Below are 27,057 nucleotides of genomic sequence, written 5' to 3'. Positions count from 1 at the left end.
ACTGAGAGGTCAAATAAAATTAAAGCTGGGTAGGTCTATACAGTTTGGTCTTAGTTGGGAGGGGATTGGGAGGCTCATTCTTTTTTTTTTTTTTTTTTAATCTTCATTTTATTAAGATATATTCACATACCACGCAGTCCTACAAACCAAATCGTACATTCGATTGTTCACAGTACCATTACATAGTTGTACATTCATCACCTAAATCAATCCCTGACACCTTCATTAGCACACACACAAAAATAACAAGAATAATAATTAAAGTGAAAAAGAGCAATTCAAGTAAAAAAGAACACTGGGTACCTTTGTCTGTTTGTTTGTTTGTTTCCTTCCCCTATTTTTCTACTCATCCATCCATAAACTAGACAAAGTGGACTGTGGTCCTTATGGCTTTCCCAATCCCATTGTCACCCCTCATAAGCTACATTTTTATACAATTGTCTTTGAGATTCATGGGTTCTGGGTTGTAGTTTGATAGTTTCAGGTATCCACCACCAGCTACCCCAATTCTTTAGAACCTAAAAAGGGTTGTCTAAATTGTGCATAAGAGTGCCCACCAGAGTGAACTCTTGGCTCCTTTTGGAATCTCTCTGCCACTGAAGCTTATTTCATTTCCTTTCACATCCCCCTTTTGGTCAAGAAGATGTTCTCCGTCCCACGATGCCAGGTCTACATTCCTCCCTGGGAGTCGTATTCCACGTTGCCAGGGAGATTCACTCCCCTGGGTGTCTGATCCCACGTGGGGTGGGGGCGAGGGGGGCAGTGATTTCACCTTTCAAGTTGGCTTAGCTAGAGAGAGAGGGCCACATCTGAGTAACAAAGAGGAATTCGGGAGGAGGCTCTTAGGCACAATTATAGGGAGGCCTCAGCAGAAATGTACATTAAAATACATAAGTTTCCTATCCTGAGGCATATTCCCTCCTCTTTTCCCAAATAGACATCCTAAAATTATTGGAAAGGTCTTAAGCTAGGGTGTAGGCTTTATCCCATCACCCCAGGTATTGGGATATTGAGGTAGCTAACACCTCCAGGGAATATAAATTCACAAGGAAAATACAACCCCATTAGAAGTGTGGACTCTGTGATGGAAACTTAATACTCTATTTCAAACAAAGCACAATTAATGAACCAGAGAGTGAAAAGGGATATAATATAGGCATATTAAAATCTTCTAAAATTTAAAGGAGGATAATTGAAACATGAAGTAGAAACTATAAAATATGACAGCTTTTCAAGTTATAATAGTTAAAATAAAAACTAAGTAGATAAATTGAATTGCAGAATCATACAGTTGACAAAAATATTCCAGAAAATACTCCATTGATCAAAATAAGTTAGCAGAGATTGGGTACAGAAGTAAATACATCAAAATATGTACTATATGTGTCCCAGAAAGTGAGAAAAAATATAAATAAATGTAAAGGAAATTTGATAAAATGAAAATCAATAATGATCCAGAATTAGAGAAAGATCTAACATTTCAGACTGGAAAAGCTTAAAGGAAAACAAAAAATATTCAGGGCTTCTGAGAAGACAGCAGATTAGGAGAAACATAGCAAAACTCTCCTCCATGAAGAACACTATATAAAGGATGGAAAGCATTCCAGAACAGCAGTTCCAGGATTCCACTGGCTGGGCAGGGATTTTTACACCCATAGTGAGTGTGTACTTGGAGAAACCAAGAGCCTACATTTAAGATCAGTGAGTGTTCGGCCCAGAATGCTGCCAGGGAACAGGCAGTTGGAGCCAGCTGATGAGCACGGAGGGGAGCAGGCTTCCACATCCAGTCACCCTTCCCACCACTTGGCTTGGGTAAATAACCCTTCACAGACCCTCAGCCAAGAGCCCCCATGCCAGGGACTAGTGGTTGGGGCAGGCAGACAAGTGTAGAAGGAGGCAGCTTTCTACACCCCATGCAGCCATATTTGCAATTGGCTGGTGAGATAACCCTTCACAGCCACATGGCTGAGAGCTTCCTTGAGGGAATTCAGGATTCAGTGGAGTTGTGACAGCATACCATCTTCCTCAATTGAAGCCTAGGGTATGCACAGCCTAGAGGCTAGGGTGCCACATGGAAGTGCCAGGAGCTCTCCCTCAATCCCAGGGACTTGTGAGTGCAGAGCAGACATGGACTGTGGGTCATTTGAGCAGCAAGGTGAGATGCACAGCTCTTCAGCCCCAGAGTACTCCACCCACAGCCCCGGGAATGGCCGGGACTACTGTGTCCTGAAGTGAACCCCATGCCAAACTGTTCAGGGCACACTCTCCACCCACAGGGCTGGCAGTCTCCAGTGCACATGGAAAATTGGTGCACTGATTGGACTTCCACATGGTTTGGACTCCCTCTCAGTACATAGATGAAGTTGGGAGAGAACTGGCTTGAGGGAAAGAGGTAGCTCAAGAGCATCATCTGCTAATAGGTCAGGGAAAGTGCACTCAACCAAGCTGTAGCTTTGCCAAATTATAGATAAATGTTCAAATTATACTGCACATCATAAAAGAACCCTATCAAGATAAGCAAATGCCAAGAGGCCAGAAACAACAGAAAATTATAAAGCATATGAAGAAACCAGAAGATATGGATAACACAAACATCCAAATTAAAAAGCCAGAGTAGATGCAAAACTTGGAGAAATTAATCAAAGAAGTAAACACAAACATCAATGTCATGACTCAGGATACAAAGGGCATGAAGAAGTACCTAGAAGAACATAAAGAAGAATTTGCAAAAGTAAATTTAAAAATAGTGGATCTTATGAAAATAAGAGGAACTGTTGATCAAATTTAAAATATTCTTGAGAAGGAGCAAAGATGGTGGCATAGAGCAGAGTGGAAGCTAGTTAGTCCCCCTGGAGCAACTAATAAACAACAGAAAAAATTAGTAAATAACCTGGAATAAGGCTGGGAAACAAACGTGACTGTCCACTCATCATACACCAGCCTGAATTGGGAGGAATGCCTGAAACTGCAGCATAAAATCTGTAAGTAAAAACTGCAGATCCAAGTGGAGAGTTCCTCCCTCATGGAAGCCTCTCAGTGCTAGAGAGCAGCACTCTCTGAACAAGCGAACATACCTCAGCCCAGCTCCAACTGGGGTTTTAATATTAACTGCTCAATACAGACAGTGAATCCCCAAAAAGCAGAGGCTTTTGGTGATGACTGACCTTGGGAGAGTCAGGGGATGTATCTGTCTCAGGATGGGGAGCCCAAAGGATTCAGTGCTATCTCTGGCCAATGGGTCAATCTGGGGGCTGTGGATGAGGGCTTTCTGTCCCTTTCTCTCTCTCTCAACCTGGGTGGCTCAGTGGAGAAAGCCTAAGCCATTTTTAGCTTGCAGTGCTCTGCTGTAGAAAAAGCCTCAGCCATTTTAAATTCACAACACTCTGACCCAGACAAGGGTGGAGATAGCAGAGTCAGAGGAACAAAGAATCTGTTTATATGCAAATGACCTCTCTGTAGAGGGCATAGCTTCCCAAGAGGAAAGAGGTGGGGCCCAGCTCTACTACCTGCCTTCCATTCAGAACAATACCCCAGAGCCTGGGGGAAAACAGCCCCTGGCCACACCTCCTTGGAGCTACAGGCTGACAGGCACCACCTGCTGGGCAGAAAACACAGGGTGTGTCAATCCTCTAAGACACACCATCAGGGAAACTGGATACTGAATATTTCCTCCTTCTGGGACCTGAGCTTGTTCTCATCTGGGAACAATGGATTGAGGTGGCCTAGGAGGTCAGATGCCTAGACAATAGAAAACTACAACCTACACTAAGAAAAATGAAGTTATGGCCTAGTCAAAGGAACAAACTTATACTTCAACTGAGATACAGAAATTTAAACAACTAATGCTAAATCAATTCAAAAAGTTCAGAGAAGATATGACAAAAGAGACAAAGGCTATAAAGGAAACACTGGGCATACATAAGGCAGAAATTGAAAGTTCAAAAAAACAACTGGCAGCATCTGTGGAAATGAAAGGCACAACACAAGAGACAAAAGACACAATGGAAACATGAAACAGCAGATTTCAAGAGGCAAAAGAAAACACTCAGGAACTGGAGAACAAAACACCTAAAAGCCTCCACACACAAAAAAACAGATAGAGAAAAGAACGGAAAAATATGAGCTATGTCTCTGGGGACTTAAGGACAAAATGAAATACAAAAATGTATGTATCATTGGTGTCACAGAAGGAGAAGAGAAGGGAAAAAGGCAGAAGCAATAATAGAGGGAATAATCAACAAAAAATTCCCATCTCTTATGAAAGACATAAAATTACAGATCCAAGAAGTGCAGCATACTCCAAACAGAATGGATCTGAATAGGCCTATGCCAAGACACTTAATAAGCAGATTATCAAATGTCAAGGACAGAGAGAGAGTCCTGAAAGCAGCAAGAGAAAAGTGATCCATCACATAAAAAGGAAACTTAATAAGACTATGTGTGGATTTCTCAGCAGAAACCATGGAGGCAAGAAAGAAGTTGTGTGATATATTTAAGATACTGAAAGAGAAAAACCACCAACCAAGAATCCTATATCCTGCAAAACTGTCCTTCGTATATGAGAGAGAGTTCAAAATTTTCTCTGACAAACAGACAATGAGAGACTTTGTGAGCAAGACACTGCCCTACAGGAAATACTAAAGGGAGAACTACAGAGTGATAGGAGAGGACAGGAGTGTGTGGTTTGGAAAACAATTTTGAGAGATGGTAGCACAGCAATGTAAGTGCACTGAACAAAGATAACTATGAATATGGTTGAAAGAGGAAGGTTAGGAGCATGTGGGACACCAGAAGAAAAGAGGAAAGATAAAGACTGGGATTGTGAAACCTAGAGTCAACAATCGTGATAAAATGTACAAATGTTTTTTCACAAGGGAAAACAAATGAATGTCAACCTTGCAAGGTGTTAAAAATAGGGAGGCATTGGGGGAAAAATACAATCAATATAAAATAGAGACTATAATTAACAGAATCATTGTATTATGCTTCCTTTAATGTAATAAAGGCAGATAAATGCAGATAAGAGGGGAGCATAAGGGAGGGTTGTGAGACTCTTGGCATTGGTTGTGTTTTCTGACTTTATTCTACTTTGATTTAATGTTATCTTTTCTTTTGCTGCTTCCTAGCTGTTGTGTTATTTTTTCCTCTTTCTTTTTTCTTTTTCTTTTGCCTCTCTAATTTCTTTGACTCTTCCTCCTGCTTTGTGGAAGAAATGTAGTTGTTCTTATACAGATACTGCTGAGAGTGGTGAACACATAAATATGCAGCTATACAGGGAACTGTTGATTGTTTACTTAGGATGGAATGTATGTCATGTGAACAAAACCATCTTAAAAAAATGGGTTGATGATGAAACCTTGAGGGCAATATACTGAGTGAAATAAGCCAGACACATAAGGACAAATATTGCAGGGTCTCACTGAGAGGAACTAATTATAATATGTAAACTCATAGACATGAAATATAAGTTACCAAGATATAGAACAAAGCTAAAGAATGGGGAGAGGTTGCTTAGTATGAGCAGAATGTTCAACTAGGATGAACTTAAGTGTTTGGAAATGAACAGAGGTGATGGTAGCACATTATGAGAATAACTAACAGTGCTGAATGGTGCACGAATGTGGTGGAAAGGGAAAGCTCAGAGCCATGTGTGTCACCAGAATGAAAGTTGGAGGTTAAAAGAAGTGAATTGTATAAAACCGAATCCTGTGGTGGGCAATGTCCATGATTAACTGTACAAATATTAGAAATCCCTTTCAAGAACCAGAACAAATGTATGACACTATAACTAGAAGTTAATAATAGAGGGGCATATAGGGAGAAAATATATAGCTATTGCAAGCTATATACTACAGTTAGTAGTATATCAATGTTCTTTCATAAACAGTAACATATGTACTATACCAATACTACAAGTCAACAATGGAGGGAGGGGTACTTAGGGATATGGGAGGATTTGAGTTTCCTTTTTTTCTCTCTCTCTTCTTTTTCTTTATTTCTAATCTGGAGTAATGAAAATGTTCTAAAAATTGAACAAAAATTAATTGTGGGATGGATGTGTAGCTGTATCAGGGGGGCAATTGAATGTACACTTTGGATCTTTGGATAATTGTATAGTATGTAAACAATCACAATAAAAATATTCTTGAGACACATAACAGTCGATTTGAAGAGGCAGAGGAAAGAAATAGTGAACTCGAGGACAGAGTGATGGAATGTGATAACACAAAAGAATGGTGAAAAAAATTGAAAAATTTGGAATGGCTCTTAAGGAAATGATTGAAAATATGAAACACACAAATATAAGAATCACTGGTGTCCAAGAAGGTGAAGAGAAAAGGCCTAAGAAGAGTATTTGAAGACATTGTCAGGGAAAACTTCTCAACCCTTCTAAATGACATAAATTTGCAAATCATAGATGCTAATGAACTCCAAATAGAATAAATCCAAATCAACTCACTCTAAGAGATATTCGGATCAGATGGTCAAGTGCTGAAGAAAAGGAGAAAGTTCTGAAACAGCAAGGGAAAAGTGATTCACCACATATAAGAGAAACAACATAAGACTAAGTACTGACTACTCATGGACACCATGGAGGTGAGAAGGCAGTGGTATGACATATTTAAAAGTCTGAAAGAGAAAATTTGCCAGCCAAGAATTCTTCATCAAGCAAAGCACTCCTTCAAAATTGAGGGAGAGCTTAAAATGCTCACAGACAAACAAATGCAGAGAGAATTTGTTAACAAGAGACCTGACCTACAAGAAATACTAAAGGCAGTATTGAGGGGTAAATTTATAGCTCTAAATGCAAACATTAAAAAGGAAGAAAGAGCTAAAATCAAAGAACTAATGGAACAACTGAAGAGGCTAGAAAATTATCAGCAAACTAATCTTAAACCAAGTAGAAGAAAAGAAATAACAAGGATTAAGGTAGAAATAAATGATATGGGAGACAAAAAAAGAATAGAGAGAATAAATAAGAACAGAAGTTGGTTCTTTGAGAAGATCAACAAGATTGACAAAACCTTAGCTAGTCTGACAAAGTCAAAAAGAAAGAAGACCCAAATAAACAAAATAATTAATGAGAGGGGAGACTTTACTGCTGATCCTGAAGAAACTAAAAATATCATAAGAGAATACTATGAACAAATATACACCACCAAACTAGACAATTTAGAGGAAATGGATAATTTTCTGGAAACACATGAACAACCTAGACTGACCAGAGAAGAAATAGAGGAACTCACCAAACCAATCACAAGTAAAAAGATCCAATCAGTCCTCAAAAAGCTTCCTACAAATAAAATCCCAGGGCCAGATGGCTTCACTGGGGAATTTTACCAAACTTTCCCCCCCAAAATTGTCACTATTGTTACTCAAATTCTTTCAAAAAATTGAAGAAAATTGAACATCACCTAACTCATTTTATGAAGCTAACATCAAATACCAAAGCCAGATAAAGATGCTACAAGAAACGAAAACTAGAAGCCACTCTCCCTAATGAATATAGATGCAAAATTTCTCAACAAAATCCTTGCAATTTGAATCCAAAGACACATTAAAAAAATCATACACCATGACCAAGTGGGGCTCATCCCAGGCATGCAAGTATGGTTCAACATAATAAAATCAATCAATGTAATAAAGCCACAGTAGTCAAAACAGCATGGTATTGGCACAAAGATAGACATATTGATCAATGGAATTGAGAATTCAGAAATAGACCCCCAGATCTACAGTAGACTGATTTTTGGTGAGTCCGCTGTGCCAGTTTGGATATATTATATCTCCCAGAAAAAGCTATGTTCTTTAAAGAAAAAGCCATGTTCTTTAAAGCCATGTTCTTTAATGCAGATTAGTGTTGATTAGGTTGAAATCTTTGGATTAGGTTGTTTCCAACCAGATGTGACCCACCCAATTGTGGGTAATACATTTGATTGGATTATTTCCATGGAGGTGTGGCCCCATCCATACAGCATGGATCTTGATTGGTTACTGGAATACTTTAAAAAAAGGCACACAGTCCCAGACACCTGCTGCAGCTAAGCAACACATTTTGAAGATGGCTGCTGAAAGCTGACACTGACATTTTGGAGTATTCCATTTGAAATGTAATCTGGGAGCAAGCATCCACCAGCCATGTGCCTTCCCAGCTAACAGAAGTTTTCCAGATGCCATTGGCCACCCATCAATGAAGGTACCCTATTGTTCATGCTTTACCTTGTACACTTTATGGCCTTAAGACTGTAACTTTGCAACCAAATAAACCCCCTTTATAAAAGCCAATCCATTTCTGGTATTTTCAAAAATGGCAGCATTAGCAAACTGGAACATCCCCCAAATCCACTGGACTGGGACAGAAGAGTCTCCTCAACAAATGGGGCTGGGAGAACTGGATATCCATATCCAAAAGAATGAATGAGGACCCTTACCTCACACCCTATACAAAAATTAACTTAAAGTGGATCAAAGGCCTCAATGTAAGAGATAGTACCATAAAACTCCTAGAAGATAATGTAGGGAAACATCTTCAAGACCTTGTATTAGGAGGTAGCTTCTTAGACATTAAACTCAAAGCACAAGCAACAAAAGAAAAAATAGAAAAATAGGAACTCCTCAAAATTAAAAGCTTCTGTACCTCAAAGGAAATTTGTCAAAAATGTGAAGAGGCAGCCAACACAATGGGAGAAAATATTTGGAAACCATGCATCTAATAAGAGACTGATATCTTGCATATATAAAGAAATCTTACAACTCAATGACAAAAGTACCAACAGTCAAATTATAAAATAGGCAAAAGATATGAAAAGACATTTCTCTGAGGAGGAAATACAAATGGCTGAAAACACATGAAAAAATGTTCATCTTCACTAGCAATTAGGGCAATGCAAATCAAGACCACAATGAAATATCATTTCATACCAATAAGAATAGCTGCCATTAAGCAAACAGGAAATTACAAATGCTGGAGGGGATGTGGAGAAATTGGAGCTCTTATTCATTGCTGGTGGGACTATATAATGGTACAGCTGCTGTTGAAGATGGTTGTCATTTCCTCAGAAAACTAGATATCAAGTTACTCTATGATCAGCAATTTCACTTCCTGTTATATACCTAGATGATTGGAAAGCAGTGACACAAACAGATATTTTTCACACTAATGTTCAGAGTGGCATCATTCACAATTGACAAGAGGTGGAAAGAATCCACATGTCCTTCAACAGGTGAGTAGATAAACAAAATGTGAATATACATATACACAGCAGTAAGAAGGAATGAGGTTGTGAAACATATGACAATATGGATGAAACTTGAAGACATAATGCTGAATGAAAAAAGCCAGAAAGAAAAGGAAAGGAACTGTATATTACCCCTAATGTGAGCTCCATGAAAAATGTAAAATAAGTGTCTTACAATGTAAAATATAGGAGTCCTAAAGATAGACAGAAGTTAGTTAAGGGGAATGATAATCTAATATGTACAGATATGATGAGGATGAACTTATGGTATGGGAATGGTCAGGTGTGACTATGGTTTGTTAATGGGATTATAAGTATCAGTGATACATTGAATGCAAACATATTCAAAAATGGTTGTTTAAAGGCATGTAACCCACAGAGTAGCTCCATAAACATAAGTGTTTGCATGATACACTTACAAGTGTTTGCATGGTACAGATAGTTAATAATAGAGTGGTATATACAAAAACTACCCATTACATATTGAAGGCTATATTTAATAAGAATATCTTACCAACACTACATTAATACTAGGTATGATAATTAGCAGCTGATAAGAGCTCTGGGATGTATTATATTATGATTATTGTTTAAAGTTGAGCGTGATGATGATTGTACAACTAAGTGAAGATACTGTTTATCTTGGGATAGAATATATATCAAGTGAAACTAGGAACCCACTACTTAATAAATCAAGCCCTTTACTTGAGGCTTGCTCTTGTGAAAATTAGGGTTGTTAATGGGAGCCTGAGTCTTCCTATAATTATTCCTAAGAGGCACCTCGAGGGAGCCTCTTTTGTTGTTCATATGTGGCCTTTCTCTCTCTCTCTAAACTCAACTCAGCAAATAATTCATTAACCTCCCCCCAACACACAAGTTACATGACTCTCAGGGGAATGAATCTCCCTGGTAACATGGGACAGGACTCCTAGGAATGAGCCTGGTCCTGGCAATGAGGGATTGAAAATGCATACTTAACCAAACAGCGGGGAAAAGAAATGTAATAGACTGAGGTCACAGTGGCTGAGAAATCCCAGAGTCAAGGAGCTATCCTGGAGGTTTCTCTTATGTAAGCTACAGTTAGACATCCCAAATGGCCACAGTACACCATGCTCTTACCAAAAGTATTCCCCAAATACCTAGGTCCATCGCTGAGATTCTACAAAAGATTAACTCACTAAGTTTTATCTCTCAGAAACTTAAATCCACCAGGATATTATTATGCCAGACAAGTTCTAAAACCCAGCAGTAACAGTCTCTTTAAGAACAACAATCAGATGCATCACCCTTCCACATACTGTCAACACTCTCTTTCAATATGAGCCAGTTAATTTGCTCACTGCCCAGACAACCTTGAAGATGGAGAAAGAGATTAAATGAGAAGAAGGGGTATTAAAAAATAAGATTTAACAAAGGTCTATGAATACTGAAACTTTATATAAATATATATGTATAAATATTTAGATGTTGGGGTGTTGGAATAGTGGAGAGGAGGTAAATGACATGGTAGAATTGTACCCTGTAACATCCTTTGAAATTTGCTCTATAGCTACTCACTGAATTGGCTTTGAAAGTCTTCACCTTTTTGTATATACCCTATATTGCATAATAAGGCGAGATCTGAAATTATGGAAATGTAACCCATAACAATTTTTGAAATATAACCTATATAACTGCTTGTTAAGCTGCACATTGAAGGTTAACACCTTTCTATGCATATGTTATATTTTACAATAACAGAAATAGTTGAAGTTGTGGAACTGTGACCCATGGCATTCTTTGAAGTTTGTTCTTTAACTACTTGTTAAATCATACTTTGAAAGTTATCACTCTTATACATATATGTTAAAGTTCACAATTTAAAAAATACATCAAAAAAGATTCATAATTTTTAAATCACATATTCTAGTGAAATTCAATGAATTAAAAACAGAAAATTATAAAATCTGTTAGCACCTAAAAAGGAATATGAATAGTATTTCCCCAACATTATTACTGATTGAGAGAAAAGTAAAGTAATAGTTTCCATTGATTGAAGGAAATGACCCTCAAATTCATGATTTTATAACCAGCTAAACTATCATATCAATCTGGAGGCTCAATGAACATATTCTCAGGAATACACTAAAGTCTCAGAAAGTTTATCATAAACAGACTCTCTTTTGAAACCGTTTTAAAAGTTGTACTCCATAAATAAGAGTGATAAATTCAAAAGGATGCATGCATAAGGGTGAGTAAAGAACTAAGGAAAGGTGAGTAAAAAACTAAGAACAATTAACATATCTAAATTAGTAACAAGGAATGGTAGTTGGAGTGGGGATGTGGCATGAAGAAAAATGAAATCAAACAAGAGTGGAAATTTGCATCGACCTATAGGACTACTATGTAATGAACCAAGAAGAATGATTAACTGTCTAAGAAGAGAAGGAAGAAGAAGACAAGGAGGAGGAAAACTAAGCAGAGAAAGATAAAAAGGGGAAGGAGATGAGGTGGGTCATGATGGAAATTCTATTTAGAGGGACCGAGTAGCACAACTTGACAAGAGTGGAAGCTTGATCTTGCATTTTAATGAATAATATGGCTAGAAAATAGAAGAGGCAGCCAGTGGAAAATATAGAATCCCAAACTGAATAGGAAGAATTTAATCCTGAGGACAACAGAATTCACTGAGCATTTCTCAGTAAGCAAGTAACACAATAAAGCTATATTTTAGAAAGATCACATTAGCAGTAATTTTCAAATTAATTGAAGGGAGAGAAGGCAGGAAAGTTGTCAAAAGGTATTAAAATAATTCAATCAACAGTTTTTACTGCCCTTAAATAAAATAACTCTGTTGCCTATATGACATTGAAAGGAATAAACAGGAATGTCTAGAGTTGTCTTATCTAGGTTAATGCTGAATCATGTTATAGTTTTGTCACTGTGGTATTCAACAGGGAAGTCCATCTTTTTTTTTTTTTTTTCACACCCCAGTAATAAAATACTTCTGGCCAAAGATGCAGAATATATACCTTAACTATCAACAAACTAAAAGTAAGTGCAGGGCATAGAAACAGAAATAGAGGGCACAGTTCAGAAGAAGACAGCCAGAAAGACTAGGACATGCAAACAGAAAGAGAAGCCATCACTAGGCTCACCAGTTGGATAAAATAAACCAAATCTCAATCACTTTCTATCAGGGGAGTTAACTGAAATCAGGAAGAATTGGAGCTGACACTATTTACAGCTATTAGGGCTGTAATGCTTCTGGAAATAAAGTGCCTCTCAAAGCATATGGCCAAAATCACACTAAGAAGAATAATTTGCTGTCTCACCTGGGTTTGCCATCAAGGCAGGTGAGGTAGGCATCCTTCTTAGGTGACTAGTGAGGAAAATAGTCACACTTCTATCCAGTCAAGTGACTGAACTGGAATCTGAGCATTCATCACCACTCCCTCTCATAGGACTGGAGCCCGCTGTCAGCTCCCTTTGGATCTGAACAAAGGAAAGTCTCCCTTAACATAAAGCTAAAGCCTGGGATGTTTGAACTTACAAAACAGAGGGAGCCATTTGTCCAGATCTGCAAAGGGGCATTTATTCCTGTAGGGAGTGTGGACACTTCCAAGATGAAACAGTGATTAAAGTGCCTGAAAGAGGAGACGTCAGGAAAGAAGTCATCAAAGAGAGAAAGAAACAGAAACTAAATGGGTATCCTCCTTTCTAAAGGTCTGAAAGTGGCATAAATTATATTTGTTTGTTTTAGAAAGCATTGTCTTTTTCTTGCAATTTTATTGAGATATAGTCACATACCTTACAATCATCCAAAGTGTACAATCAATTGTTCACAATATCATCAGATAGTTTTTCATTCATTACCACAATCAATTTTTGAACATTTTCATTAGTCCCCCCAAAAGTAATAAAAATAAAATAAAAATAAAAAAAGAACACCCAAAACATCCCATCCCGCCATTATTCATTTACTTTTTTCCTCCCCATTTTCTACTCATCTGTCCATACACTGGATAAAGGGAGTGTGAACCACAGGGATTTCACAATCTCATGGTCGCACTGTATAAGCTATATATTTATACACTTGTCTTTAAGAAACAAGGTTAATGGGTTTGCAGTTTAACAGTTTCAGGTATAGAAAGCATTTTCTTTTGAGATGAATCAGCTCCTTTAGTAGAAAAAGTTTGAATAATTCCATTCCAGTTCAGTGTGGATCTTTAGAGAAGCCTGACAAGAAGGAAGTTACTTAGGAAAAGGGAGGAAAAACCTCTCCATGTTCTGTAGGATCCTGTCCTTGATCTTAGAAAGGTTCTACTGAAACCAAAAATATACAAGCATTAAACAATCCTACTCCTTAATGTGCACACAATATGTCTGGGGGTTGTATTGGTGTTGAAGCCTATGGAATATTATGCTTAGTTTGCACATTAAGTTGTATGAGCCAGAATGAAATGCATATAGAACTTTTCTCATTCCCAATATAATTTATGATGTTTGACTTACTCAATAGGTTATCAGTTACTAGAAATGCTGAGCACCAAAAGATTGAACAGTCTAATTCAAACCATGTACATATTTAACAAAAAAAAATAAAAGCAGGTAGTTTTTCTGTTAGAGTTTAGTGGATACATTATATACAAAAATCTTTCCCTGTGTTGCAGCATGTGTGTGTGCTTGCAGGTATAGTCACTTCCAACTCTTTTACTGCATTATGTGAAAAAAAGATTGATATATCATTTCTTTCAGAGTAATTAATCACTAGCAGCAGGGTAAATATAAATATACTTTAAAAAAATTGTGTGTGTAATGGTAGCACATACTTTATTTTCACTTCCTTTGGCAGTGCTTAAAATAGATATGTTTTATTATTTTGCTTTCCTGATGGAATCCCCTTAAAATCCAGCTTATTTTACACTGTAATAAAATATTGGCAATAGTAAACAACTTTTAAAATTTTAGTCTTTTTTTTTTTTTTTTCAGTTCATGCATGTTCCGGTTTGAATCTATTATGTCCCCCAGAAAAAGCCATGTTCTTTGATGCAATCTTGTGGGGCAGACATTTTAGTGCTGATTAGATTGTAATTCTTTGAGTGTTCCCATGGAGATGTGCCCCACCCAACTGTGGGTGATGACTGATTGGATAATTTCCAAGGAGGTGTTACCCCACCCACTCAGGGTGGGTCTAAATTAAATCACTGGAGCCATATAAATGAGCTGACAAACAGAAGGAACTCATGCAGCTGAGAGTGACATTTTGAAGAGGAGCTACAGCCAAGAGGGACACTTTGAAGAATGCACAGGAGCAGAGAGAGGAACTGCAGTTTACAGAAACATTTTGGAGACAGCCTTGAAAGCAGACTTTTGCTCTGGAGAAGCTAAGAGAGGACAAATGCCCCAAGAGCAACTGAGAGTGACATTTTGAAGAGAAGCTGAAGCTAGAGAGGAACATCCTGGGAGAAAACCATTTTGAAACCAGAACTCTGGAGCAGATGCCAACCCCGTGCCTTCCCAGCTAACAGAGGTTTTCCGGACACCATTGACCATCCTTCAGTGAAGGTACCTGATTGTTGATGACTTACCTTGGACACTTTATGGCCTTAAGACTGTAACTTTGCAACCAAATAAACCCCCTGCATAAAAGCCAATCCATTTCTGGTGTCTTGCATTCCAGTAGCATTAGCAAACTAGAACAATGCAGTTTGCATTTTCTGTTGCAAATTTTTAAAACAGGTAAATGGATTCTTCTAAGTCCTGATCAAAATTTATAGTTGACTCAGAATAAATCAACATATGCTATTTGTAGTAAATATCTATTTACTACACATCATATCACAGAAGTGCATTATTTCCATGGCACTTGACTACATGATAAAACAGCTTGCAAAATGTTATCTTACCTGTAAAAGCTACTTGTAGTTGGAAGAATACCAAATTGGCATCATTGAGAGGAGCTAAGATGGCAGCATAGAGAGGAGTGGAAGACTGTTAGCCCCCCTGGAACAATTCATACATGACCAAAAAACTAGTAAGTAACCTGGAATAACTGTTGGGAGACAAACATGACTGTCCACTTATCATCCACCAACATGAATTGGGAGGAATGCTCAAGATTGCAGCATAAAATCTGTAAGTAAAAACTGCGGACCCATGCTGAGAGCCGAGAGCCCTTCCCTCACAGAAGCCTTGTGGTGCCAGAGAGCAGAACTCTCCAAACAAGCGAGTGTACCTCAGCCCAGCTCCAACTGGGGTTTTAATGTTAACTGCTCAATACAGACAGTGAATCCCCAACAAGCAGAGGCTTTTGGTGACAACTGACCTTGGGAGAGTCAGGGGACATATCTGTCTCAGGATGGGGAGCCCAGAGGATTGGGTGCTGTCTCTGGTTGATGGGTGAATCTGGGAGCTTTCTGTCCCTTTCTTTCTCTGTGGAGAAAGCCTCAGCCATTTTCATCCCACAGTGCTTTGCAGTAAAGAAAGCCTCAGACATTTTAAAATCACAGCACTTTGATGAGCAGAGTCAGAGAAACAAAGAACTTATTGATATTCAGATGACCTCTCTGGAGGGGACATAACTTCACAAGAGGAAAGGGAGGTGCCCAGCTCTACTGCCTGCCTTACCAGCCCCAGACCCCAAAGCCTGAGGAAGGAGAGCCACAGGCTGTAACCCCTTACACCAGCCCTGGCAGGTTGACAGGTGCACCTGCTGGGCAGAAAAACACAGGGTGTTCAATCCTCTAAGAAAAACCATCAAGGAAACCAGATACTGAATATTTCCTCCTTCTGTGACCTGAGCCTGTTCTTGTCTGGGAAGACACGACTGGGGTGGCCTAGAAGGTCAGATGCCTAGACAAACAGAAAACTACAACCTACACTAAGAAAAACGAAGTTACGGCCCAGTCAAAGGAACAAACTTATGCTTCAACTGAGATACAGGAATTTAAACAACTAATGCTAAATCACTTCAAAAAGTTTAGAGAAGATTTGGCAAAAGAGATGAAGGCTATAAAGAAAACACTGGGCATACATAAGGCAGAAATCAAAAGTTCAAAAAAAACAACTGGCAGATTCTATGGAAATGAAAGGCACAACACAAGAGATGAAAGACACAATGGTAACATACAACAGCAGATCTCAAGAGGCAGAAGAAAACACTTAGGACCTGGAGAACAAAATACCTGAAAGCCTACGTGCAAACGAGCAGATGGAGAAAAGAATGAAAAAATATGAGCAACGTCTCTGGGAACTTAAGTAAGAAACAAAGTACAAGAATGTACAAATCATTGGTGTCCCAGAAGGAGAAGAGAAGGAAAAAGGGGAAGAAGCACTAACAGAGGAAATAATCAATGAAAATTTCCCATCTCTTATGAAAGACAAAAATTCCAGATCCAAGAAGCGCAGCATACTCCAAACAGAATAGATCTGAATAGGCCTATGCCAAGACACTTAATAATCAGAGTATCTAACATCAAAGACAAAGAGAGAATCCTGAAAGCAGCAAGAGAAAAGCAATCCATTACATATAAAGGAAGCTTAATAAGACTTTGTGTGGATCTCTCAGCAGAAACCATGGAGGCAAGAAGGAAGTGGTGTGATATATTTAAGATACTGAAAGAGAAAAACCACCAACCAAGAATCCTATATCTAGAAAAGCTGTCCTTCAAATATGAGGGAGAGCTCCAAATATTTTCTGACAAACAGACAATGAGTGAATGAGACACTGCCCTACAGGAAATACTAAAGGGTGCACTACAGAGTGATAGGAGAAGACAGGAGTGTGTGGTTCGGAACACAATTTTGGGAGATGGCAGCACAGCAATGTAAGTACACTGAACAAAGAAAACTATGAATATAGTTTAGAGAGGAAGGTTGGGAGCATGTGAGACACCACATGAAAGGAGGAAAGATAAAGACTGGGACTGTGTAACTTGGTGAAATCTAGAGTGTTCAACAATTGTGATAAAATGTACAAATATGTTCTTTTACAAGGGAGAACAAGCAAATGTCAACCTTGCAAAGTGTTAAAAATGGGGAGGCATTGGAGGAGGGATGCAATCAACATAAACTAGAGACTGTAACTAACAGAATCATTGTATTATGCTTCCTTTAATGTAGCAAAGGCGATATACCAAGGTAATTGCAGATAAGAGGAGGGGATAGGGGAGGCGTGTTAGACACTTGACATTGGTGGTGTTGTCTGACTCTTTACTCTACTTTGATTTAAGGTTATCTTTCCTTTTGCTGCTTCCTAGCTGTTATTTTTTTTTCTCTTTCTTTTTTCTTTTTCTTTTGCTTCTCTACCTTCTTTGACTCTCCCTCCTGCCTTGTGGAAGAAATGTAGATGCCCTTATATAGATAGTGGTGAAGGTGGTGAACTCATAAATATGTGACCATACAGAGAACCATCAATTGTTTACTTAGGATGGAATGTATGACATGTGAACAAAACCATCTAAAAAAAAAATGGGTTGATGAAGAAACCTCAAGGGCAATATACTGAGTGAAATAAGCCAGACCTACAAGGACAAATATTGCAGGGTCTCACTGATAGGAACTAATTATAATATGTAAACTCATAGACATGAAGTATAAGGTACCAAGATATAGGATTAGGCTAAAGAATGGGGAGCAGTTGCTTAGTATGCAGAATGTTCAACTAGGATGAACTTAAATGTTTGGGAATGAACAGAGGTGTCAGTAGCAAGATGTGAGAATAACTAACAGTGCTGAATGGTGCATGAATGTGGTGGAAAGGGGAAGCTCAGAGTCATATATGTCACCAGAAGGAAAGTTGGAGGTCAAAAGTTGGAGGTCAAACATTGTCTGTTTGAAACATATGGTGGGCAATGTCCATGATTAACTGTACAAATATTAGAAATCTCTTCCATGAACCAGAAGACAATACAATTGTATGACAATACAATTAGAAGTTAATAACAGAGGGGCATATAGGGAAAAAATATATACCTATTGCAAACTGTATACTACGGTTCATAGTATTTCAATGTTCTTTCATAAACAGTAACAAATGTACTATACCAATACTATGAGTCAACAACTGAGAGGGGTTCGTTAGGGAAATGGGAGGATTCAAGTTTCCTTTTTTTTTTTTTATTTCTTTTTTCATCTTTCGCTTTATTTCTTGTCTGGAGTAATGAGAAGTTTCTAAAAATTGAACAAAAATTAAGTGTGGTGATGGATGCACAGCTGTGATACCAGGGGAAACTGATTGTACACTTTGAATCTTTGGATAATTGTATGTATGTGAATGATCTCAATAAAAATTTTTAAAAAATTGGCATCATTAGCTAGTCCTAAAAAATTAAAAATACATAGCTTGAGGAACTTATTCTCCATTTATTGTTTTGTTTTAAGTCAATTATTGTGGATGAGTTTTTAGGGTTTACTTTGAAGCCCAGATGACAATATAATCACAATGGTTGCTATACAACTCTGTTTAGATGCCACGTATCCCCAGTAGGTTGCCTTTCCTTGCTTTGTTCTTTTTGTGAGTACATCTAAAAGAAACCTATAACACTTGAATATTTACTTATTTTGCCTCTTCTTATTAGACTGTAAATCCTCTGAATGTTGAGATCCTGTTTTATTCGTTCTTTTGTGGAAAAACCTAGCACAGCAATTGACAGTAAGTATGCCCTCAATAATTGTGCATAGAATGAACAAATAAATATGCAGTACAAATAGTGAGCAGGGTCTCTGAAGCCTCATTGTGTGGGTTCAAATCCTGGTTTTGCATTTACTCTGTGACCTTGTCAAATCACTTCACCTTTCTGTGGGAATAATAGTTTTTATTCCAAAATGTTTTCTGTTATTGAGTTAACAGTTATAACGTTTTCAGATTAGTGTTTGGCTCTTACCAGGCTCAGTCAATATATATTATTATTACCCAATATATAAAACACAAAGAACTATTAAAACATAATTTTTCTGTGAGTCTGCATTGAACTAAATAGATTGCACACTCTTGTCTATTTAGGCACAGTGCAAAAAAAGATTTCCATATTTCACCTTTTCCTAGCTATTATAAACTTTGAGCAATTCAGTTAACTTCTTTCAGCTGGAGCACAATTCATCCATCCAACAATATTTATTTGGATGAAGATGAAGTAGAATCAACATGTGACTTCAGGAAATTCACAGTCTAAGGAGAGGGTTTGACAAAGATACTCAAAGAACAATAGTTGTATATGAAAATGTCCATCAGTATGTACCTCAATATTCTGTAATTATGTTTGTACTTGCCTTTTTTCCCAATAAAATCTGAACTAATTTATGGAAGAGATAAAATTTTATTAATTTCATAATCTCAGTAAACATTTAAGAAATAAAATATATGACAAAATAAATAAATTTCTAGTGATTCATCTGAGAGATTAGTACAGGAAGTTGATGAATTAATATTTTTAAAGCAAGGAATTATTTAAAAATACATTCACTTTAAATATTTAAATTTAGTTTTAAACTGGGAAATGAAAATTTGTCTACATTTTAACACAAATCAAGGACTTTTATGTTAGATAGGGTGTCCTATTCATGTTTTGCAGGGTGGTTCTTATATAAATAGTAGCTGCAAGGCAAAGAATTTAAAAATACTAACAGAGCAATCTCATTGCAAATAATTCTAGATTTTTCTAATCCCTCCCCCCCGATTTCTTAAAGAGGTTCCACCCTAAGTATCTAATCTGACAGTGATGTTTTCAGTTATTCCCTTTATATTTTGAAAAAACTCAGCTTTGTTTTCTTAGGTATAATGCTCTTTCCTTTTGCATGTACTATTAATCAGTTGAATGAAATTTAATTAAATCACATAATTACAATAGCAGATACAATTGGGAAAAAAAAAAACAATGTACTCTTTGTAAACACATGAATCAGCCTGTGCAAGTGTCAGGTGCTTGGGCCTGTGGGTGTTACTCATGGGTGCAGTGGCTGGAATGTTGCAGAGAGACAATGGAGACTGTTAGTTAATCGTGTAAGTTCTGCTATTGGTCTATTAAAAGAATTCCTATTGTATATCTGGTTTCTTGGAAATGTGGAAATTCTTCAGAGGTAGTGCTATTTAAGTAGACTTAGAATAAAGGGTAAAAATGGAAGAAAAGGCATTTAAGGAATAAGAAACAGCATGAGAAATGACCTCAAGTCAAGAAAATATGTGACTCTGGGGAACAATAATTAGTCTGACTTGGACAGATGAAGACAGAAGTCTAGACAGAGTAATTTTCTAAAAGACCCTGAATACTACAATGCTGATCATGGAAGATTTGTGAGCAAGAACATGGTACATCAAAAATTAATTTGGCATCAATCATAATATAATTTGGATATAAAAACAAAGAAAAAATGCCTAAAGATAAATGATGATAATGGGGGGGTAAGATTTATGTTTGAGAGGTGCTATAAAAATCTAATTTATATTCTATAGTATATACATTTTATATATATACATGTATATATACATATGGATGCATATATATATCATGTGTCAAAAGATATCTTCTAAGGCCACCATTTAACATGTTTGTTTTAATAATAATTATATGGCCAGCATTTTTCTAAATTTTTTACATAAATTAACTCACGTAAGCCCCATAATAATCCTTGGAGGCAGGTATTCTTATTACACCCATTATAAATTTGAAGAAATTGAGGAATGGAGAAAGTAAGTAATTTGCCCAAGGTCATACAGCTAGTAAGTGACAGAGCCAGGATTTGTACTCACATTATGGCTTCAGTCCAGTTGTTAACCAGTAAATTATTTAGCTATTCTTTAAGAGAGAAAAAGCAAGCACAACAAAATGAAGCAGGGCCGAGACATTAATAGAGGTACACACTTGCAGTTTTAGAAAGTCCACTCAGTCTCAATCATGTTCACTTTGCTATGGTGACATGGCCTGCTTGCATCCCTTTGAATCATTTCCCCTTTCTTCTGTCAAATGTTCTTGATATTCCACTGAGGGAAACATCCTTTCCCCGTTCTGTAGAGTCCATAACCCTACTCTCAACACCAGAGATGGGCCCTGATTGGTTTAAGCCCTTCAGCAAAGTCCATCCTACTCAACTAACTCAGGGACAGGTATCTTGTCTTATTAAATCAATTAAACATTTAAGAAAGTAGTCTCTCTGTTCATTGAAAGTACTACCAAAAATCTCTCCCCCTCCTTACATATCAGTGAGGAAGCATTTGACCTTGATCTCCATCTTGGCAGCCATCTTATGACCATGAGGAAGCCCTGCTTTAGCTTGAAGCTTTTAACCACAAAAAAAGTACAAAAAGAAAGGAGAACCTTATTGATACTGCTAAGTTGCTAAATCAAATTAACACTGATGCCAACCCAATTTACGGACTATATTTATAAGAATCGATAGGTGCTCTTTTGTCTGTAAGTATTCTAAATTGGATTTTAGGTTATTGCAACCAAAAGCATTCTGATGCATTTACACTGTCCTCAGCTTCTTATACCTAGACCAGTGTTAATCACTCTATTACCAAATTTGTGCCATTATCTTTTTACTTTTCAATCCATCTATTTATAAAACACTTACAGCAGGATATCCTTGATCCCATACTGAGTTCTTCTTCTCCCAAAGGTGCTGAAACAGAATTTCTAGTTTGGACTATATGGTTTCCACCTTTTTGGGCTTGAATCCTAGCAAAGATGTGTCTTTTAATACATTCTATGTTAAAATATTTGACAACTTTTTATGTTTGAATTTGTTGGTACAAAAAGACTTTGCCAAAGTCTCTATAGTTTACTTATCTGGGTGACAGGGAAAATTAAATACATGTTAGTTAGGGTTCTCTAGGGAAACAGAATCAATGAGCGATGTCTATAAATATAGAATTGTGGGTATGCACAAGTCCAAATTCTGTAGGGTGGGCAGAAAAATGGCAACTGCAATGAAGATGTTCGATGAATTCCTCAGGAAACAAGCTGGCAACTTCGACAAATTCCTCAGGAAATGCTTTGCTGGTCAGCTACAGAAGAAGTGAAGCTCCTCTATCTGTTTCAGTTGAGTCTTCAACTGATTGGATTAAATCCAGCTGACTGCATTTTCTCGTTGTGGAAGTCATGCCCTTCATTGACGTTATCAGTCACAGCTGCAGCCAATTGACTGATGATTTAATAAACCAGCCTCTTGGCTTATTAACCAGCCACAAACATCCTTGTAGCAACGGTTAGGCCAGTGCTTGCTTGACCAGACAGCTGAGTAGCATCAAGCAGCAAGTGTGCACACAAAACAGTGGGTAAAATGAACAACATATTTAGACCCTTTAACCTTCAAGAATACTGATCAAAATCCTAAAACATAGATAATACTAAATATTACTGTGCTTAAAGGAGTAAAGTTTGGATAAATCACAAGTATGAGCAGATTTAATGATGATTAAATTTGAAAAAGAACCAAATTGAATGTACAGAAATCAAAACTATACTAATTGAAATACAAAGCTCAATAATTGAGTTAGATCAGCAGCTGGAAAATGGTATCTACAGATAGTAAATATTTGGGGTTATGCAGGCCATGTACATATGCTGTTATGTATTCTTCTTTGTTTTATTTTTTCTACAACACTTTAAAAATATGAAACCATTATTAACAAAGACCACAGGCCAGATTTTACCTATAGGGATTGTAGCTTGCTGTATTAATTAGGGTTCTCCTTGGAAACAGAATCAATGAGAGATGTCTCTTATTATCAAATTGTAAAAGTGACTCACGCAACTGCGGGAGCGCACGAGTCCAAATTCTGCAGAGCCGTCAACAAGCTGTCAACTCCAAGGAAGACGTCCGACGAACTCCTCGGGAAACGAACCGACAACTTTGACGAACTCCTCAGGAAACGAACCGGCAACTTTGAAGAACTCCTCAGGAAACGAACCGACAACTTTGACGAACTCCTCAGGAAACGAACTGGCAACTTCGACGAGCTCCCCAGGAAAAGCTTCACTGAGCAGCTGAAGAAGAAGTGAAGGTTCTCTAACCGTCCGGCTTATAAGCCTCCAACTGATCACCCGGACCAAATCCAGCCAATTGCATTCTCTCACTGTGGAAGCACGCCCCTTGATGAGTCATCAGTCAGCTGCAGTCAATTGACTGATGATCTGACAAACCAACCAGCCTCAAATAGCCTCACAGGAATCGTCAGGCCAGTGCCCGCTTGACCAGACAGCTAGGCCACCTAGCCAAGTTGACACATGAACCCAACCATCACACTTGCCAATCTCTGAGTTAAAAAGATTAGACATAACTGAATAAAAAAATTCCTAACTTGAATATAGCTAAAAAGTTACCTAGAATACAGCACAAAGAGACACAAAAGAAGAAAGATGTTTAGAGGGAAAAAGAATAAAATGAGAAGATCCAATTTCCTAATCAATCTTATAAAAGCAGAAAGAGAAAGATACTGGAATAGAGGAATATTTGGAGAAATAATGGCTGAGAATTTTCTACAACTAATGAAATGCATGATTCAGGAAGCAGAATGTGCCACAAGCTGGAGTTTTTAAACCAGGCCTATACACATGACAACAGAATACAAATCAACAAAGATAAATCTTCAGGGCAGACACAGAAAAAAAAGATTTATCATTTATAAAATAATGAAAATTAGACTTATGCAGACTTTTCAAGAGCAACATTAGCCAGAAGAGCATAAAATAATTTATTCAACAAATAAAAACAAATAAACAAAGTTCATGTAAAGAAAAATACAATATTTACCATCAGTTAAGCAGAAAGTGTGCTAAAACAGAATCAGCAAAAAATGCTAGTCAGACTCTTCAATAAAAGAGAAAGTAGATAAGCAATATTAGAATAGAATTCAACAGAATTACGGACACACCAATACTGAAATGATAAAAGAGAATACTATGAAAAACTATAAATAATATTATGAAAATGCAATTATAACACACAAACTTCTAGAAAACATAACTTAAAATGAATTTGAAAGAAAGCCTGAATGGTTCTATAATCTCAAAGTAATAAGTACTTTAGTCAGAAATTTTTCCATAAAGAAGTCAACAGATTCTCGTAGTTTTGCCAGTGAATATTACTATATTTTCAAGGAGACTGATACAATCTTATATAAATGTCATATAAGCTTATAGAGGAAATAAATCTCAAATAAATACATGAGATCAGTATATCCTGAACTCCAAATAAGACCAAAGCAGCATGTAAAAAGAAATTTCCAGGCCAATCCCCCTCTAGAACATAAAAGAAAAAATACTAAACATATTAGCAAATCATATTCAATCATGATTGATGAATTACCACATCTATAGAAATTTGGATTTACTCCAGGAATACACAGATTGTTAACAGTGGAAAATGTATAAATATAATTCATTATATTTACAGGAGAAAAACTATAATCATCCCAGTAGATGCAGATTGAGCATTTGTTAAAATGAACACACATGCATACATAAAAACATAACATCTAGAAATGGTAACAAATATATATCATGCCAGACAGAGGAAAGATAACAGATCCTTATGAAAAACATTATTCTGTGTATTAATTTTAATATCCAGAATAAAGTAAATATCCAAAATAATGTAAGGATGCCAAGACCAAAAATATTATTTGAGACTCAAGGAGCACCCGGCTCAGCTGAGGTGAGGTCCCTGGTTCTGAGGCACAGGTATGCAGCTTAGAAGATGACAGCTTTTCCAAAGAAAAGGAAACAGCATTCTTTGAACTGTGACAAGATTCATCAGGTGTAGTAGTTTCTTCAAGAGAATGTAAACTTAATGAAAGTATTTTCCTTCAGAGGGTTCTCTTAGTGAGAACAAGAAGGCAGTTTCTTCTGAGTCCACTGTCTATCCCATCTTCAGTATGTCTTCAGTCAATACAAAAAGATCTCTAGCTGAAAAACAGTCTTCAATGGCATCTATCATATCTACTAACTTCTTGAAACAGACCAATACACAGAAAACTACCAATACTAAAGACACAAATAAAGTAAAGACCAGTTCATCACTGATGCAGGTCAGAAGTATTTTGGGGCTACTATGTGTAAGTCTTGTGACATGATCTATACTGCTTCCAATGCTGAAGATGAACTATAGCATGTTCAGCATCACCTGAGATTTCTGGGAGGAATCAAATATGCAGGTTAGAAGAAGGAATGTGTAGTAGCAGAGTTTTGAGATGGGAAAATCACATTGGTTCTGCCACATGATCCAAATTATGCTATCAGAAAGGTAGAAGAGTTTCAAGAACTTGTTGATAATGCATTAGGATTCCAGCAAGTTGTTCCCAAATATCCACCCAAAACCAAAACATTTCTCTTTATATCTGATGAAAAGAGAGTAGTTGGGGTTTAATTGCTGAGCCCATCAAACAGGCCTTCTGTGTACTGTCTGAAACAACTGACCCAGAATCCCCAAGCTCCAAAGAATGTCATAGGGCTTGGCAGTGTTCAGACTTACCAGAACCTGCAGCATGGGATAAGTAGAATCTGGATCTTCAGACTGAAGAGAAGAAAGTGCATTGCAAGAAGGCTTGTAGATACTCTCAGGAATTGCTTCATGTTTGGATGTTTTCTCAGCACTGATGAAATTTCATTTTCTAAGCCAATACCAGATGGCAAATTATTTGCAACCAAATACTACTATACCCTTAATTTCCTTGTATGTAATTTTAATAGTTAAAGCCAATTTCAACTATAAAACAGCCACTTTGTGGGTAAGTACGGATGGCCCTTTATCACACAATAGGAAATATTTAAACAAAATAAAAATAAAAAATACTAATATAGCCCCTTCTACCCATACCCACCCCAATCCCCAAACCCAGTTTTGTTACTTATGGATTGAAAAGTCAGGGATAAACTTGTTGAAAATTATCTGGGAGTCCAAAGAAAGGAAAACTCTTTGGGTGACATACGGATCAGCACTCTGAATCCTTAATTAGGAAACTTTGTGGCTGTAACTGTAGAAAATTACATACCTCATATAAGAACACTGACAAAGCATGGTGATTTTCCACAGAAATGTGACCATCTATTTTTTCTTTTTATAAAGCAAACTTGCGAGCCAGGATTATCTCCTGCCCCATCAGAAGCAATCAGGCAAATTTAAAACCAGGCAAATAATTTACATGCCCAATTTTTAAAGATAATTCCTGAATTATATATACAAAGTTCTCACTTTATGGGCACTTTGCTGAAGCAACTGAATTGGACTATATTTAGAAAGTGTTCTGAATTTCTAATTTGTAACAAGAAAGGGTGGGAAAGAATAAGTAAAATATTCATAGCCTTTTATATAGAACAGAATTTTAGAGTTTAATGTTCTAATCTTAAAAATCAAATTAATCAAATGCACACCTGTCATCAAATTTAATTGAAATTAAACTTGGTAAGTGCACTATTGTCATTTTATTAATTTATGTGTTGTGAAAATGCTCATACTACTTATCTTTAGTGAACTTGTTACTGATAATTGGTATCATTAACAAAATGGGTGCCAAGTTGGAGTAGATGATTCATTTGATTTCATTTTAATTTTTTGCTTGTTTGAAATCCACTTTACTTGTTCTGAAACATCTGTCAAAAGTCCTGACAAAATGTATAGTAACAGAACCAAGGTTAGTAAATATGTGTAGGCAGTAGACAGAGAACATGATGACATTATATAAATAAACCTCAGTGTGCACACACACACACACACATGCACACACAAAATCTTGTTTGAACATATTGAATCACAGGAATGGAAAAGAATAAATAAAAATATCATAATCTTCAGATTAAATGTCTGTCTTCATAGAAAACCTTCAAGGGATCTATAGATT

The 27,057-nt window shown here is 37.0% G+C and overlaps 1 pseudogene; it reads left to right on the top strand.

Annotated features, from left to right (window-relative positions):
- Positions 1-1,719: 1,719 nt before the first annotated feature.
- On the top strand, positions 1,720-25,913 carry LOC119530451 (annotated as a pseudogene).
- The last annotated feature ends 1,144 nt before the right edge of the window (positions 25,914-27,057 follow it).

The sequence above is a fragment of the Choloepus didactylus genome, chromosome 3 (assembly GCF_015220235.1).
Source record: "Choloepus didactylus isolate mChoDid1 chromosome 3, mChoDid1.pri, whole genome shotgun sequence".
Classification (NCBI taxonomy): Eukaryota; Metazoa; Chordata; class Mammalia; order Pilosa; family Megalonychidae; genus Choloepus; species Choloepus didactylus.
Note: the sequence above shows the minus strand (reverse complement) of the source record. Positions and strands in the feature narration are given on the sequence as shown.